We start from the raw sequence: 15,715 nt of genomic DNA on the forward strand, positions 1-15,715 counted from the left end.
CCACTGGATACAAGTTAGCCTGGCTGATGAGAGGTGTTACCCCGAAACATTTCCCAGGATGCTTTTTTCTGGTACAGGGAAGACCTGGCTTGGCAGTTCGGGCTGGACTGTTCTAATAAGGAACAGGGTCCAGACTGATTTGTATATGGCTGGGTCTGAATAGGGTTGGCGAAGTGAGCTTAAAAACAATGATGGATTTAACCCAGATCTGTGACTGAGGGTGAATGTCTGAAAAGTTTCAGCGCTCCGTCCATCATCTCCTTGTGTTTGCATTACCTGTCCAAGAAAGCCACAACTAGTTAGTCTTTCCTAGTCGCAATAGCATAAACGCCGATGTTTGCTACTTTGGCAGAGACCTGTAGTTATCTGGATGCAACAGTTTGGTTATTTGCAATGTATGGGAGGATAATAGTCTGATATTTGGGTGATATTGGGTGAGTTGCTGGGATACGACCTCTGGGTAGGTTGGCAATTGTCTTGTACTTTCTCTTTCTCTATCGGTGAATAAACTTTTTCTGTGCACAGATCGTTTAAATTGCTTTATTAGCTTATTATTTTCACAAATATCTTCACTTGCAAGCATGATGTGCTACAATAAACTTGAATACTTTGGACCAAACCATTGTTTATTACAGGTGGTAGCACTTCCTAACCATCAATGACCATTTGCTCATATTTAGCAGAAGTAGATTGCAATTACCTTCTTAACTGATATAGAAGCGATAACGTGTGCACTTATTTTTCCTCGCAGTAATTATAGCAAAATAGAATTTGTAAAAATTCCTGGGGAGTAAAAACACTGCAGGTAACAACAGAGGACTGAGGCACAGAAATGTAGGAAAGTAGGATCTGCTTTCATGGTCACTCATTTTTTGCTGGTGTCATATTTTCGATTAGTTTGACTGGGATCCTGCTAATCAGGACCCCAGTCTCTGTGTTTCTTCCCTAAATTGGACATAGTGAGTACTTAGGTAAACTCCAGATTGGCTACTGGTGTACCCTAATAAGTCCATAGTATATGGTACCAAAGTACCCAGGGCATAGGTACACCAGGGGTCTCCCATGGGTTGAAGCATGTATTGGGCCACCCATGAGAGGCCACTCAAATTGTGACTACAGGCCTGCCGTTGCAACCTGTGTAAGTTGGTGCTAGCCCAATGTATGACAGATAGAAGTTTCCTTATATCTGAGGTCACTGCACTTAAAAACTATCAGTCACCCCTAAGGCAGGCCTTTCAGTCCTGAAGGCAGGGTGCTTGGTTCTAAGTATGAGTGTGCCCCTGCATGAGCAGGGCTCCTCCTACAACCTTCGGAGTACATTCTCCGGGGTTGTAAGTGCATTAGCCATTACGACATATAGAGGGGCCATCCGTCATTACGCGATGACCATCTCTAAACTGGGTGCAATGAATCCTATCATCTTTGGTTTCAAACATGTTGGAATCATACCCCACACCCGTAACCGGTGTGGTAGGTATGATTCCATGAACTGTAAAGCTCTTCCGGGAGGCCCTCAGTGCTCCCGGTACCAGTCTTCCAGAACTGGGCAGCAAGCTAAGGCTGCTGCCGACCGGGGAAACGATTCTGCCCTCCTGATGCTGAGCCAAGCTCGAGCAGGGGAAGGTAGAACAATAGGTATCCTGTCACAGAGAGGTGTGACCACCTTTCAGACAGGGTTTAGTGTAATGCTGTAGTGTAGTTCCTATATTCCCAAGAGGCTCTGCACATTGGAATAATATATCCTATAGTTATGACGTAGGACTGAGGTCGACTAGGTCTCTATTAAATATATTAAACTTAATGGTGAGTGCCAGCTAGCTCAGAGGTCACTAGAAACTTTCTCGAGTTCACAAGAAGGGGTTAGTTTCTGACAACCATATAAACATGATGACTTTGTTTCCCAAGAATAAGAAATGTATCTCTAGAGTCGCCTAAACAATAGATAAGAATTTCACTTAGTCAATCGTGCATGCTTCGTTTCTACAGAGGTGCAGAGAAATAGAGAGACGGGCGTTTTCAATAAAAAGGGTTTATTGAACAGTCTTCTTTCTCATGAAAGTAAAGTGAACTGCTACAATCGTAATGCAGACTGCAAAGTATAATGCGTACAGTGAGAACAATATTATAAAATAATACCGTAAGAGCATTGTATGATTTCCTAGCCATATAAAAATACATTCATAAATATCAATGACTAAAAGTACTCAACTGGTGCTTCTAAAATATGCCTACCGCAATGTACCTAACCTAAGTCTAGTACGCGGGAAGAAGAAAGTATTGTGTAGCCTAGGTTTAGTTTACTTTGCAAAGAATCTATCCAAGATTTCTCTTAGGTTCTAATCGGCTCCATACCTTTGTTTAGAATGAAGGAGGTCTGGTATCTCTGTCTTGCGACTCGATTTCCCAACACCCCGCAAGGGGAGCTTGGAAACACTGGAGCTGGATTCTCAGCGAGAGAAAGGACAGCTTCTCGATCAGTGCGTCAGCTGGAGGGTCGGCTTCCTTCGGCACTTGCTGCAGCGAGCTGCGTCGGGCAAGTAGATAGTCGAACTGCTCCGAACCACCGTGTCTTGCTAGAGCAAGTGAAGGCATATTTATACCTTGATGGTGTCTAGTTTGACGTAAAGTTGGGCATGATAACGTCAGGAAAGAACCCCTAGGGAATAGTCGTTCTTTGCAAAGTACATGAGTTCTAGGACAGATCAATATTCAAGCAATGGGAAGTTCTCTAACTGCTTAAGCCAATTTTCCTAGAAATCGTTGTGACGTTTGGTGCGGGTGGAAGTAGTCATGCCTGTATTTGGTCTGCATGGGCTATGTCTAAATAAGGGAATGATTTCTATGCCTATATTAGGGGAATGTGAATTGTACCTATATAAGGGCATAAATCGGGAAAATTTACTCGGAGCCGAAAATGCCACACAACACCCTCCCCACTTTATTATGTACGACATTACTAAGTTCTAAACACATTAAAACATATCTAAATGAGATGTGTTAAAAAAACCTACCCAAAATACATAAAAATGCACTGGTACTGGTTGTACACGAAAAGAGCATTTGTGCTGTATGCATTTTAAAAGCAAAGTTTCATTCAAAGCATATAGAATGACATTGGAAATGCTATCCAAATGAATCATTGAAATACACTTATGAAATGGCTCTTAAATAGAGTGTAGACAAGGTCAAATATTGTCTCTTTGAGGTATTTCAAAGAATTCTTGTTCTCTAAGAATAGTTCGACTTTAAGCAGATTACTTTGTGCCAAAAAGGAAAAACAAAATTGAAAACAGTCTGATCATCGAAAAAAAATGTAGAGTCCTAAAGTTCGAGGTTTGTTTTGAAAAAACAAAGGTTGAATGCAGAGTCTCGCAGAACACTGTGTGCTTACTTTAAGAGTCACTGTCATTGTGAGAAAACATCAAATCTTTTAAGCTGGTAAAAAATGTGTCTACTACCGTAGGTGAAAGTTGGACTACCTCGTTAAGTAGATCAAGAGCACATAGATGAGAAGCATCACTGTCAGCGTCAGCCGCAATAGCAATGTTCGAAGTAGATGGTACCTGTGTGCCTGTTGTTCCACGTATCTCCCCGTCCACATCGTGCGTCTGTGAGATCTCAACGAATGCCGTCATCCGGATTGGTAGCCGCTGGGGACAACACAGTGCATGAGCTGTTACTGGTCCAAGCAAAGTATCTACTTCCGTTGGCAGGACTGATGGGAGTGTCAGACAGATGTCTAGCATGCATTCTTCTCCACATAGCAGGCATCGTAGAACAGGTAAGATGCAATCTTGCCAGATTGGTCAAAACGATAGGAACCATGTGGTATTCAAATCTCTTAAACAAGCCAAGCCCAGTATTTGTATCATGCACTCACGACGGATGTATGACGTTACAACGCATACTTTTACAACGCCTACCATTACAACGCAGTTTTTACAACGCAGGATCCATTACAACGAAGTACCATTACAACGCATGTATTTACAACGAAAATACCTTTACAACGCATACCATTACAACGTAAATATTGGTAATTTTATAATATTTTTTTAAATGTAAATTAATTAAAATCAATATAATTTAATTTAATTTAATTAATTTTATTTAATTTAATTAATTTTATTTAATTTAATTAATTTTATTTAATTTAATCAATTTAATTTAATGTAATTTAAATTTAATTGTATTTAATTTTTACCCTGTATATAAATAATATATTATATTTAATAAATAATAATAATAATAAATAAATAATATAATAATTAAAAAAATACCCCTTTACCCAAAAACCCAAAACTGACCCTGAACCCTAAAAATACCCCTTTACCCAAAAACCCCAAACTGACTCTGAACCCTAAAAATACCCCTTTACCCAAAAACCCAAAACTGACCCTGAACCCTAAAAATACCCCTTTACCCAAAAACCCAAAACTCACTCTGAACCCTAAAAATACCCCTTTACCCAAAAACCCAAAACTCACTCTGAACCCTAAAAATACCCCTTTACCCGAAAACTGACCCTGAACCCTAAAAATACCCCTTTAACTGAAAACTGACCCTGAACCCTAAAAATACCCCTTTACCCAAAAACTGAAAACTGACCCTGAACCCTAAAAATACCCCTTTACCCAAAAACTAAAAACTGACCCTGAACCCTAAAAATACCCCTTTACCCAAAAACTGAAAACTGACCCTGAACCCTAAAAATACCCCTTTACCCAAAAACTAAAAACTGACCCTGAACCCTAAAAATACCCCTTTACCCAAAAACTGAAAACTGACCCTGAACCCTAAAAATACCCCTTTACCCAAAAACTGAAAACTGACCCTGAACCCTAAAAATACCCCTTTACCCAAAAACTGAAAACTGACCCTGAACCCTAAAAATACCCCTTAAAAAAACCCAAACATATAAAATTTAAAATATAATTATATACTTACCAATACTTACGTTGTAATGGTATGCGTTGTAATGGTACCTGCGTTGTAAAAAATGCGTTGTAAATACATGCGTTGTAATGGTTTTTGCGTTGTAAAAATTTCGTTGTAATGGTAGTTCGTTGTAAAAGTTGCGTTGTAAAGGTTGTTTCCCACTCACGACACTTCATTGCCAGGAGGGTATTCTCCAAGGTGATCTTGGTGTCAATGGTGACTTGACTTGCCATATCGGAGCAGAACGAACAAAAATAGTATCCCTGCAACAAGTCCCAAAATGAGAGGCACGCAGCCAAACACTGAGTGCACGAAGTTTGGAAAAATGACTAGGACTGCTTCAAAGGGTACTAACAGTCCCGAAAAAACGGTCTTAAATACATGTACAATACGACTGGTATCAGACATGTTTAAGATACGACCTAACATTTCTGAAAAATATATAGTGCAGTTTGTGGATAAAAGGGCATGTACCTCTGCAGAAGTCCTTGCAACTTGCAGATCATACGTCTCTTTGGACGAGGTCAATGGCACAGTTTTTTTGTAAAAGAATGGCTTTCATTCTGCTTAAAGTATCAATTCGTATAGAAGAGATATTCAGTGAAGGCCATAATGGTGACTCCCCGTCTGTCTTGGTTTTAGGAAACAATACTTGCATACAGCAAGTGACCCGGGCTACACACGCTTACGAGATAGGTTATTCCTGGCAACATGTCACAGCAGCTGTGATCATTCAACATAATATAACTTCCATTAGAAAGCTGCCTAAAAATTGGATCTATCACTGCAGCTGGATAACTTTGCAGGTGGCAAGATAAGTTGTTCGAAGAACCATCGCAGGCCCCATGTAAATTAATATCCTCACATAAAAGTGTATCGCTTAGTGTGTTTTCACAATTCGTACCACTAAGAAACACTTATTTTCCCCCACTCCAACAACTGTGTGTATAAGATAAATCCCAGGATGTCTTGATGTATTCTTTACCCAACCTTTCATATACGCCTGCTGGTATATGTTTTAAGCAATACTGAAAATGGAAAATAGTGTTCCGTGTATTATCCATTCTGTCGCTGGTTACTCAGAAACAGTTAATGGTAATCTTTCCAGTTTTTCAATGCTCAGCACTGTATAGTCTGCTCCTCTTTGTGCCAAAGTGATTTGTTTATCTGTAAGGTTAAATTCAGAAAACAATAACGTGGTGTTGATTAGACACCAAAGCACATAGCCGGAATGAAGGTTTTGGAACGTCCAGCCCAATAGCATTATAGAACGCAATTGTGACTGACCATGTTGTAACCTGACCAAGTCCTGTTCCATTATGTCTATGGCAGAGGATACTATGCTTTCCAAAGAATATATTCTGGATGACAGTCGTTAACCCATTGTCAACTACAGAGAGAGATTTCTCTAAATTAATACGATTTAATTTCTCGTATTCGTTCTGCAGTCTCTGCTTGTGTTGCTTTCCAGGCTTTTTTATAAATGGCATAGATACCAGCGTATATAAAAAGTTTATGACGCGGTTTAGTAGGTCCTTGTAAGAAGTCCCTCAGATCAAGGCCATCTTTAAGCAAAGATAAGTGTTGGTTTACTTCTTTTAGTGTAGGTTTGTGTAGCCACTCAAGGCACAGTTTCCCCACATTGTATGATGTTACTATCCCTGGATGTTGTCTCTGGACATATCTTGGATCTGGCCTAGTGAATGTGAACGCTTGTGTCTTATTCAGGAATCTATCTTGACAGTTGTTTGTGTCTGTGGGCCAGATTAACAATTTTTTCTGTTGTTAAGAAAAATAGTATTTACGTCGACCACCCCCTCTGTAGTGTTTTTACTATCAGGCTATCAGGTGTAGGTGAAGGTATGGACGGTTTATTTAAATCTTTTATCTTAGCTAGGCCAAGACATGATGTCTGTTGAACAGTGTCTTTTAAAAACATAATTTGTTCAGGGATGATGCAGGCTCTAAATAAAGCTTCCAAGCCCTGCACCTGCCAGTCTTTTGTGCCCCAGACAGTTTTTGTCTCAATGTTGTCTTTCCAGAAGTCAAAACCTGAAGTAGACAATTGACCATAAAAGGCCGCAGCATACATTTGCTTTGTATTTGTCAGCATACTTTTCAATCCTGTCTTATTTGTATTTTTAAAATAAAATGATTCTGGATTTGAAATATTAAAGCCTGAAAAGTATGGAAATTTGTCATAAAATGTTTTTGAGCTGGCGTAGGACAATGGTCCCATTGATTATAAGATTTGTGCAAAAAAATGATGACCATAGTGATTATAATCGCAGTACATTTGTTCATAATCTGTCTGTTGAACAGTGTCTTTTAAAAACATAATTTGTTCAGGGATGATGCAGGCTCTAAATAAAGCTTCCAAGCCCTGCACCTGCCAGTCTTTTGTGCCCCAGACAGTTTTTGTCTCAATGTTGTCTTTCCAGAAGTCAAAACCTGAAGTAGACAATTGACCATAAAAGGCCGCAGCATACATTTGCTTTGTATTTGTCAGCATACTTTTCAATCCTGTCTTATTTGTATTTTTAAAATAAAATGATTCTGGATTTGAAATATTAAAGCCTGAAAAGTATGGAAATTTGTCATAAAATGTTTTTGAGCTGGCGTAGGACAATGGTCCCATTGATTATAAGATTTGTGCAAAAAAATGATGACCATAGTGATTATAATCGCAGTACATTTGTTCATAATCTGATGAACCTTCTAAGTATTCATGATCTGTAAATTTTGCAGACCTTTCTAAGTCTGACATCATATTATTTACAGTCTCAAAGTCCCAATCATCAGAAAAGGTGCTAGATGAAACAAAGTCACTCAAGGAAACCTTAAATTGGTGTAGAATTTTAACAGATCCGCCGGACCAAAGATGTCATAATCAGTTCTGTCCCAAGCTATACCACCTGGTATAGGAACGGCTGTGATGTTCACTGATGACAAGTCTCTTTGTTCACGATGAGATGATTTGTGTGGCTTGAGGAGTAAGTTGATGTTCTTACTTGCTGTGTCCTTTTTACTATATATCCCGTTTATCAGCATTCCCAAAGTTAATACAAGAGTCAACCAAAGTAGAAGAAAAAGTACACCCAACACAATTCAAAGTTCAACCCATGGTGAAACCAGATACGTTTTTTCCAGTTGATGAAAAAGTTCTGTAGCTTGTTCTTTAAAAGTTCTTTTTGTTGGCGTTATTTCCAGATCACTGGGATCCTCGGAAAACGTATCAAAGTTAATGAAATAGCCAGAAGCAGTTCTGTCAATTGTAGGTATTGCATCAGGATTATTTGAAATCGCTTGAGCTACTTGATCCCTTGTCATATTAGTATAGTCAGATGCTATATCATTGACGCTGGAGTTTCTTGACGAACTGTTATTTCGATCTCAAGAGGTACAAGTTCCATGGCTTTGTTGCATAGTCCTTCTTTTCACACTGCATATTCTTCAAAGGTGATGAATCTCTCAGTTTGAACCTCTTGGATAGTAGCCAGATTTGGTTGTCTGCTACATCTTTGAGTCCACTTGGCCTCAAAGGATGGAATGGACTAGAATACCGCAATGCAACACCCAGATTGGGCATGGCCTCCTTGTAAGCCTTTGAGCTAAACGCAGGACCCTGGTCAGAATGTAGCGTGCAGACTGCGTATGTGCTGATAAAGACTCGCAAATCTTTTATAACAGTTCGGGCGTCAGCCGAGCGCTGAGGCCACATCCAAATGAATCTTAAGCACGAATCCACTGCGACCATGATATATTTGTAGTTACCATCCCTCTGTAAGGGACCGCAGTGGTCCAGGTAAATGCACGCTAATGGTTTATCTGAAATTAAAAGGGGCATCTGCGCAGAACGTTTCACTGTAGACTTTAATCTTTTGGCAGATTTCACATTCCAAAACATAGTTTCTGGTTTGTTTCCTCATGCGCGGCCACCAGTATTTCTGTTTTAATACTGATACTGTGACGGAAACACCTGCGTGTGCAGAGGCAAGCCCTTCGTGTGCAGCTAAGATTAGTCCTAGTCTATGTTCCATGTTTGGAATTACCCTACCCCCCACTCCAGGGATTCGAGCAAAAGAAACATTACTTGCATCAGTTATGTATGAGTTTTTGAGTGGAAAGCCTTTCGGAAGTGTTTTACCACTGTCTTTTATTGAAGCATTGACAGCTTGCATTATTTCGCTGTCTATTTTTATTTTTGAACGAGTGATTGCAGCTACGGAAGCCATTTACACAAATGCCTTTGCGGCTTCATCAGCCAATGAATTCCCTGCAACATGAACGCCATCGCGTTGATGACTCAGTGTATTGATCACGTGAGTTTTTTGTAGTTCTTTTTGTAACTGAACTACTTGTTCCCAAAGCAACCTATGCTTGATTGTACCACCTTTTGCATCTTTGAAACCGTTTTGAATCCAGTTCTGCAAGTATTCATTGTAAGATTGAACGCAATAATAAGAATCGCACACTATGAGTGTGGGTAATTCGCTGATCGGTATTTTCAAGTGCCATATTGAATGATTGTAGTTCAGCTCGCTGAGCTGTACAATCTCCGAGAGATTTTTTTTTCTGACCATAGGTCGGAATTTACCATCGCACCAGCGACCTTAAACGATCACGCACGCAGCACTATCAGCTTGTTTACCCCCAATTGCGGGCTGTGCTGATCCCTCTGTATAAATTATACATTCGTAATGTTCTAGAGGCAGAATCTAAGTGGGTAGAGGACATTCGTGTTCGTATTGTAGAAATTCTTGTGTTTTCAAGTAAGGGTCAAAAACGTATTCAACGTCTGTTACAGCAAGAGATTTAACCCATTGTAGCCATCTCAGATGTAAAGCCTTTGCATTTGGAATGCTAGCTTTTGTCACTGCCTCTAAGGCAGGTACAGGATTAACGACCATAATGAGTTGTCCCTGTGCGAGGGCTCTCTCTTTTGCTACTGCAGTTTAAACCGCTGTCAGAATTTTTTCTGTAGAAGTGAATTCCATTTCAGCTTGTGTCTTCAAGTGTGATTTATAAGCTTTTGGTACTTTTTCTCCTTCATTAAAGGTTAAGTACGTGAATCCGCATCTTCCTGGAATGATTCGGATTACAAGGTGGCGTATGTTTACGCTGGTTTACAAATGTGTTGTTGCTAACATGTCTGTTTGCACTGAACGCAAAATTTCTGTGTGTTTTTGAGTCCAATTAGTTGTTTTTAAATCATGTTTGATTATTTCGTAGAGAGGTTTTACCCTTTCTGCGTAGTTTAGAATGTAAGGTCTTCCAAAATTTAGGAAACGTAGAACTGACTGTAGGTTTTTCAGCGTTTTTGGAGGTTGGAGCAGCACACATTGCTCTTGAAAGTTTGCTGCCAGGCTTTTGCCTTCACTTGATAACTCGTATCCTAGGAAAAGGACGTTGAGTTGGGTATAATGGTGTTCACCCTGTTCAAGTGCCTATCCAAGTCATCATCCATTAAAAAATTTCATCGACATATGATAATGCCTCATCATCATAGGTTTGTAGTAACTCTGTTACTCTTGCTGAAAATAACCCTGGACTATTCTTGAATCCCTGGGGGAGACAACAGAATTGACGCTGTGTCCTCATAATTTAGAAAGCGGTCCAGTACCTACTTTCTGGTGCAATGTTTTGACAGAAGAAACCGTTAGAAATATCTAATGTGGTTTTATATTTTTTACGCACAATGTTATTCATTAGTGCTGCACTGTGTGCATTTTGTACTGCGGAAGTTTTGCAACAAGAGTTTAAATGTCTGTAATCCAATACTAGACGATATGTACTGTCTGGTTTGGAGAGAGGAAACAAAGGATTGTTCATGGACGAGGTGCATGTTTCAATCACCCTTTGGTATTCAAGTTGATCTAATATCTCCCTGACCTGTTTTTTAGCTTCTTGCTTAACTGGGTTCTGCCTTTGCGCAGTTGGTTGAGGTTTTAATTGTATTTTATGGTTAGGGGAATCCTCATCCCATCACACATGATTTTTGTATAATGCAGGAGCCTGGGCTACAGCCCATTTTCTGGCTTAGGTATATTAAAATGAATTGGTAATATGATTGGAGAAGGCTGGCATAATGATGCCTTCGCCATGTGGGCACTCCCTAACAAATTCAGGTGGGCAGTCTTTTTCAGCTAGAATAATGTCATAACCCTTAGAGAGCTTCTCCCAAAAGAGTGCTCTTATTTTTCTAGTTATATCCCCCTCCATCCGGAGTATTACTTCATATTTTATTTTTTATTTTTTGAAGCTTATTGAGCGCACGGCTACCTCCGGCGGAGGTGTCCCGGCGCTGAGATTACCCGAATGCCACCCAGAGAAGGAACCAGAAGTGAATCCTACAGAAAGACAATAAAAGAAACAGACATTATTATGAACGATTAGTAAACAGCCATGTTTTAAGTTTTCGTCGAAAGACCGTCTCAGATTCAAGGAACCTGAGTTCCACGGGAAGTCTGTTCCAGAGTTTGGCAGCCGTGACAGTAAAAGTTCTGCCGCCACATCTGGAAAGTCTGAATCTTGGGACGATCAGTAAACGAAGGCTGTTAGATCTGAGATGTCTAACAAAAGAAGAAATTTTAAGGCGTTTACTCAGGTAAGACGGGCCTGTTCCATGAATAGCACGAAATGCCAAGGTCAAGATCTTAAACTCAATACGCCGAGCTATGGGGAGCCAATGGAGCTCATCTCTGTACGCTCTGACTGAGGTACGAGCAGGAATATTGCCAATAAGCCGAGCCGCGGCGTTTTGGACTATCTGCAGGCGATCAATCAAGTACTGGGGGGCACCCGCATATAGGCTGTTAGCATAGTCCAGATGCGTGGTGATAAGTGCCTGGACCACCGTTTTGCGAGAAGATTGAGGAAGATACGGGAATATCTTCCTAATCATGCGCAATTTCGCAAAGCAGGCCCCCGCAACCTTGTTGACTTGGGATTTACCAGACAGAGTGTTATCAAATGTAAAGCCTAGGTTGCGGGCAGTCTGAGCTGGCTCAGGAGGGGGATCCAGGGCAGTGGGCCACCACAAGCTGGCCGGGGAAGGAGACTTCTGACCGAAGAAAAGAACCTCCGTTTTATCGGTGTTGAGTGCCAGGTGGTTAGCAGACATCCACGTGCAGATATTGCCAAGGCAGTTTCTAAAATCAGAAAAATGGGAGTCAGAGTGGCCTCTAAATGAAAAAATTAGCTGAGTATCATCAGCATAAGAGACCACCCTGACACCCCAAGATTCCACTACCCTAGCAAGAGGAGCAACGTAGATGTTGAATAATAGAGGGCTGAGGGCAGAGCCCTGGGGCACTCCGCACAGAAGAGGTTTATCCTCTGATTCAAATGGGTGCAACGTGACCCTCTGAAACCTGTTCGACAGAAAGGAATTAATCCAAGCCAGTACTGTGCCACTGATCCCGAGCTGATGTAAACGAGTTGCTAGTATGTCATGGGATACAGTGTCAAATGCAGCGGATAGGTCGAGGAGGACCAACATGGCCTCCTCGCCCTTATCCACTGATTCCCTAATAATTTCAGAGACCTCTAGCAACGCAGTCTCGGTGCTGTAACCCGCTCTGAACCCGGACTGGGAGTCGTGTAACAGCTGATTAGATGCCAGATACTGGGCCAGCTGGGTCTGTACCACCTTCTCCAAGACTTTCGCAGGTTTAGGCAAAAGTGAGATGGGCCGGTAGTTGGTAAACTGTAGAGGGTCAGCACCAGGTTTTTTTTTAATAGGAATTAGCCTGGCCTGTTTCCAATCTGAGGGAAATTGACCCCGAGACAAAGAGGCGTTCCAAATCGAGAGGAAAGGTTTAACCAGAACAGTGGCAAGATTGCCCATAATTTTGGCAGGGACTTGGTCTAAAGGAGAACCAGACTTTATTTTATATAGCAAAGACAAGGCTTGGTCGGAGGTAAGCTCCTCAAAATGATTAAATGAGCTATGACTGGGACAGGTTCTATCAGGGGGGTGGCAGAATGCAGCAGTATCAAAAGAAGAGGCGAGTTTGATAATTTTATCCTGAAAAAAATTCGAGAGTCCGTTGCAAAGATCTTGTGTTGGAATACATTGGGTTTTCGTGGCAGGGGGATTGACAAAGTCTTTCACAATGGTAAAGAGAGTTTTGGAGGAATTCTGTGCCTGATGAATGAGATTGGAGAAATAAGCTCTCATCGTAGAGCGTTTCAGCTTATGGAATTTATTCCGGGCAGATTTATAGGCCAGTTTATCAAGAGGGTCATAGTTTTTTCTCCATTTGCGTTCCAGTTGTTTACATACACTTTTTTCCTCACGAAGCAAGGAAGAAAACCAAGGAGAGGAGGGACGAGAGCTGGAAGAGGACAGTGGAACAACAGGGGCAACAGCATCAAGGGCTGAGGAGAGGGCCAAATTAAATCTTGCAGTTTCTTTGTCAAGGTCTTCTAGATGGTTAAATTGAAACTGAAGATGCGGTTCTAAGGACTCACAGGTCACTTTGGTCCATCTACGGCCACTGTCTCTATGAGGGGAGGATGGGGAAAACGAAGAAGGGGAGGTAAGGGTAAAAGGAAGAAGGTAATGATCAGTCCAGGTCAGAGGAGAAGGGGACAGAGCAGATATGCCAGGATGGTTTGAAAAAATGAGATCTAATGTATGCCCTGCAATGTGGGTTGGGCCTATGACTAATTGCGGCAGAGTAAGTCCCTGTAGGGTATCCAACAGGGAAGAGGCTTTGGTACAGGAAGAATTATCAATATGGAGATTGAAATCTCCCAGAACCATAAAGTAGGGATGTTTAAGAAGAAAGTCAGCAATAGAATGCATCAAAGCATTGAGAGATGCTACGGTAGCAGTGGGGGGATTATAAACCAGGATACCGGCGCAGAAGGTGCTTGCTGAATCCATTATGGTGAAATAAGCAGCTTCGATGAGACCGAGATTGGGGATTTTTATTAGGTTCAGTTTAAAATGAGATTTGGCAATAATCGCAAGGCCGCCTCCAGGTTTAGAATTAGCGCGATTAATGCCGGCAAAGCAGTAACCAGGAGGGATAGCTAAATGGATGTCCGGGGTAGATGAATCTTTGATCCACGTTTCGGTGAGAAACAATATGTCCCATTTATGGGTGTCAAGTAAGAGCCAAATGTCAGTGGCGTGGGCTGGAAGTGATCTACAGTTGATCAACGCCGCATTTAAAATACCTGAGGGCTGCAATTGACTCTTCCGAAGGCGATGGCGATGGGAGGCACTGGACACAACCGGGATGGAAAACTTGCATTGTGAACAAGAGTAGCCAGCAACATCCAAGCTATTAGGCTCACAACAAAGAATAGGGCTGCAGGAATTGTGGCGGAGATATAGCAACTGATCAGAGGACCATGAGATTTTAGGGTCATTAGAGACAGGGGTTCTGGCACTAGGCGCGGGTCCGGCGCGGACGGGCGCAGACGGGCTTGCCTTAGGCGCGCCTTCGGCGCGCCATCGGCGCGCCCGCTGTGCCCGCCCGCTGCGCGGACGGGCTGGTCCCTTCTTTATGTCCATAAACCCTCTGGCGGTGGGAGGAGGGTGGTAGGCGTCCAGGAGCTGGAACGCTACCCTGCCTCCTCCCAAGATGGCGGTTCCGCGTTCTCCCGGCCGGCAAGAGCGCTGTGCTCGGCTGCGCCGGGGGAGAGATGAAAATCGGCCCCTAGGACGAAGCAATCTCGTCCGGACCGCTCAAAAGGTCAGCTTTCCTATTAAAACAGCTCCCATTAAAATATATACAGTCTTTAAAAATCACATCAGGTGACACAAATATGCAGGTAGTATTCACCACGCACAAGCAGCACTCGTAAAGATAAGTTTAAAATTCGCCAGCACAGAAAGGAAAGAAAGTGCCCCCGGCTTTCCGCCTCAGGGGTGAAATGCGCACAAGTAACTTATGGGGTACAATAACCCTGGTATCGGCAGTTTCAACTTGGATGTACTCATTCAAGTCAACTGTCTCCAGATGATCCTTCAAGATCTTGCGAGCTACGGTTACTTCTGCTGCACTGTCCAACATTGTCTGAGCCCACTCCCTGTTCTTGAGTTGTGTCCTCAAGATCCTGATTTTTAGACCTGCTACCTTCTTTTTCGTGAATTGGGTTTTCTTATTTTTTGAAACGTGTTGATCGTCTTTGGACTTCACGCGTTCTTCTTTCTGTTCTGACCGTCCTCTTCTTTACGATTTTTGCGAGGAAGTCTGAAAGGTACGAGAGGAACGTGTATCAGTATCTTGATATCTGTCAGTTGTTCTCAAATTATCCATATTCCTGCGGTTCTACCTCCTTTCAGAGGGCTCCTTTTGAGGAGACCTACCTCGGGATTGAGAACGCTTCTCTTTAGAAGTTTGTTTGGTGTTCTCCCACTTCTTTTTAGGAACAGAGAGTGTTTTTAATAAAGACCTTTTCAGGACTTTAAGTTAGTTGGGGTTTAACTGGATTCCCACCCAAACTATCTCTACCTAGTTATTCATAGGATTTTTTCAATTATTCTGGCCAATTTATATGGTTGCTCAGTTACATCAAATTCTCTTAGCTTTTGGCGGACCGCCACGGATGCTGCCTCACCTTTAATTTTAGCTAATATTGTTGTTGAGACCTGTTTGAAATCTTTCAGTAGTGTCATACCTAGATTTAAAGCAGGCTCCGCCCCGTATTCATTTTGAATCTGTTTCAGGACATCTGGTATTACCGCCATAGACGGAACACCATGTGTTTTTGTGTAGATTGCAGCAAAGACTGTACCCCACGTGTCACAGTCCTCCAG

The sequence above is a fragment of the Lissotriton helveticus genome, chromosome 5_1 (genome assembly GCF_964261635.1).
Source record: "Lissotriton helveticus chromosome 5_1, aLisHel1.1, whole genome shotgun sequence".
Classification (NCBI taxonomy): domain Eukaryota; kingdom Metazoa; phylum Chordata; class Amphibia; order Caudata; family Salamandridae; genus Lissotriton; species Lissotriton helveticus.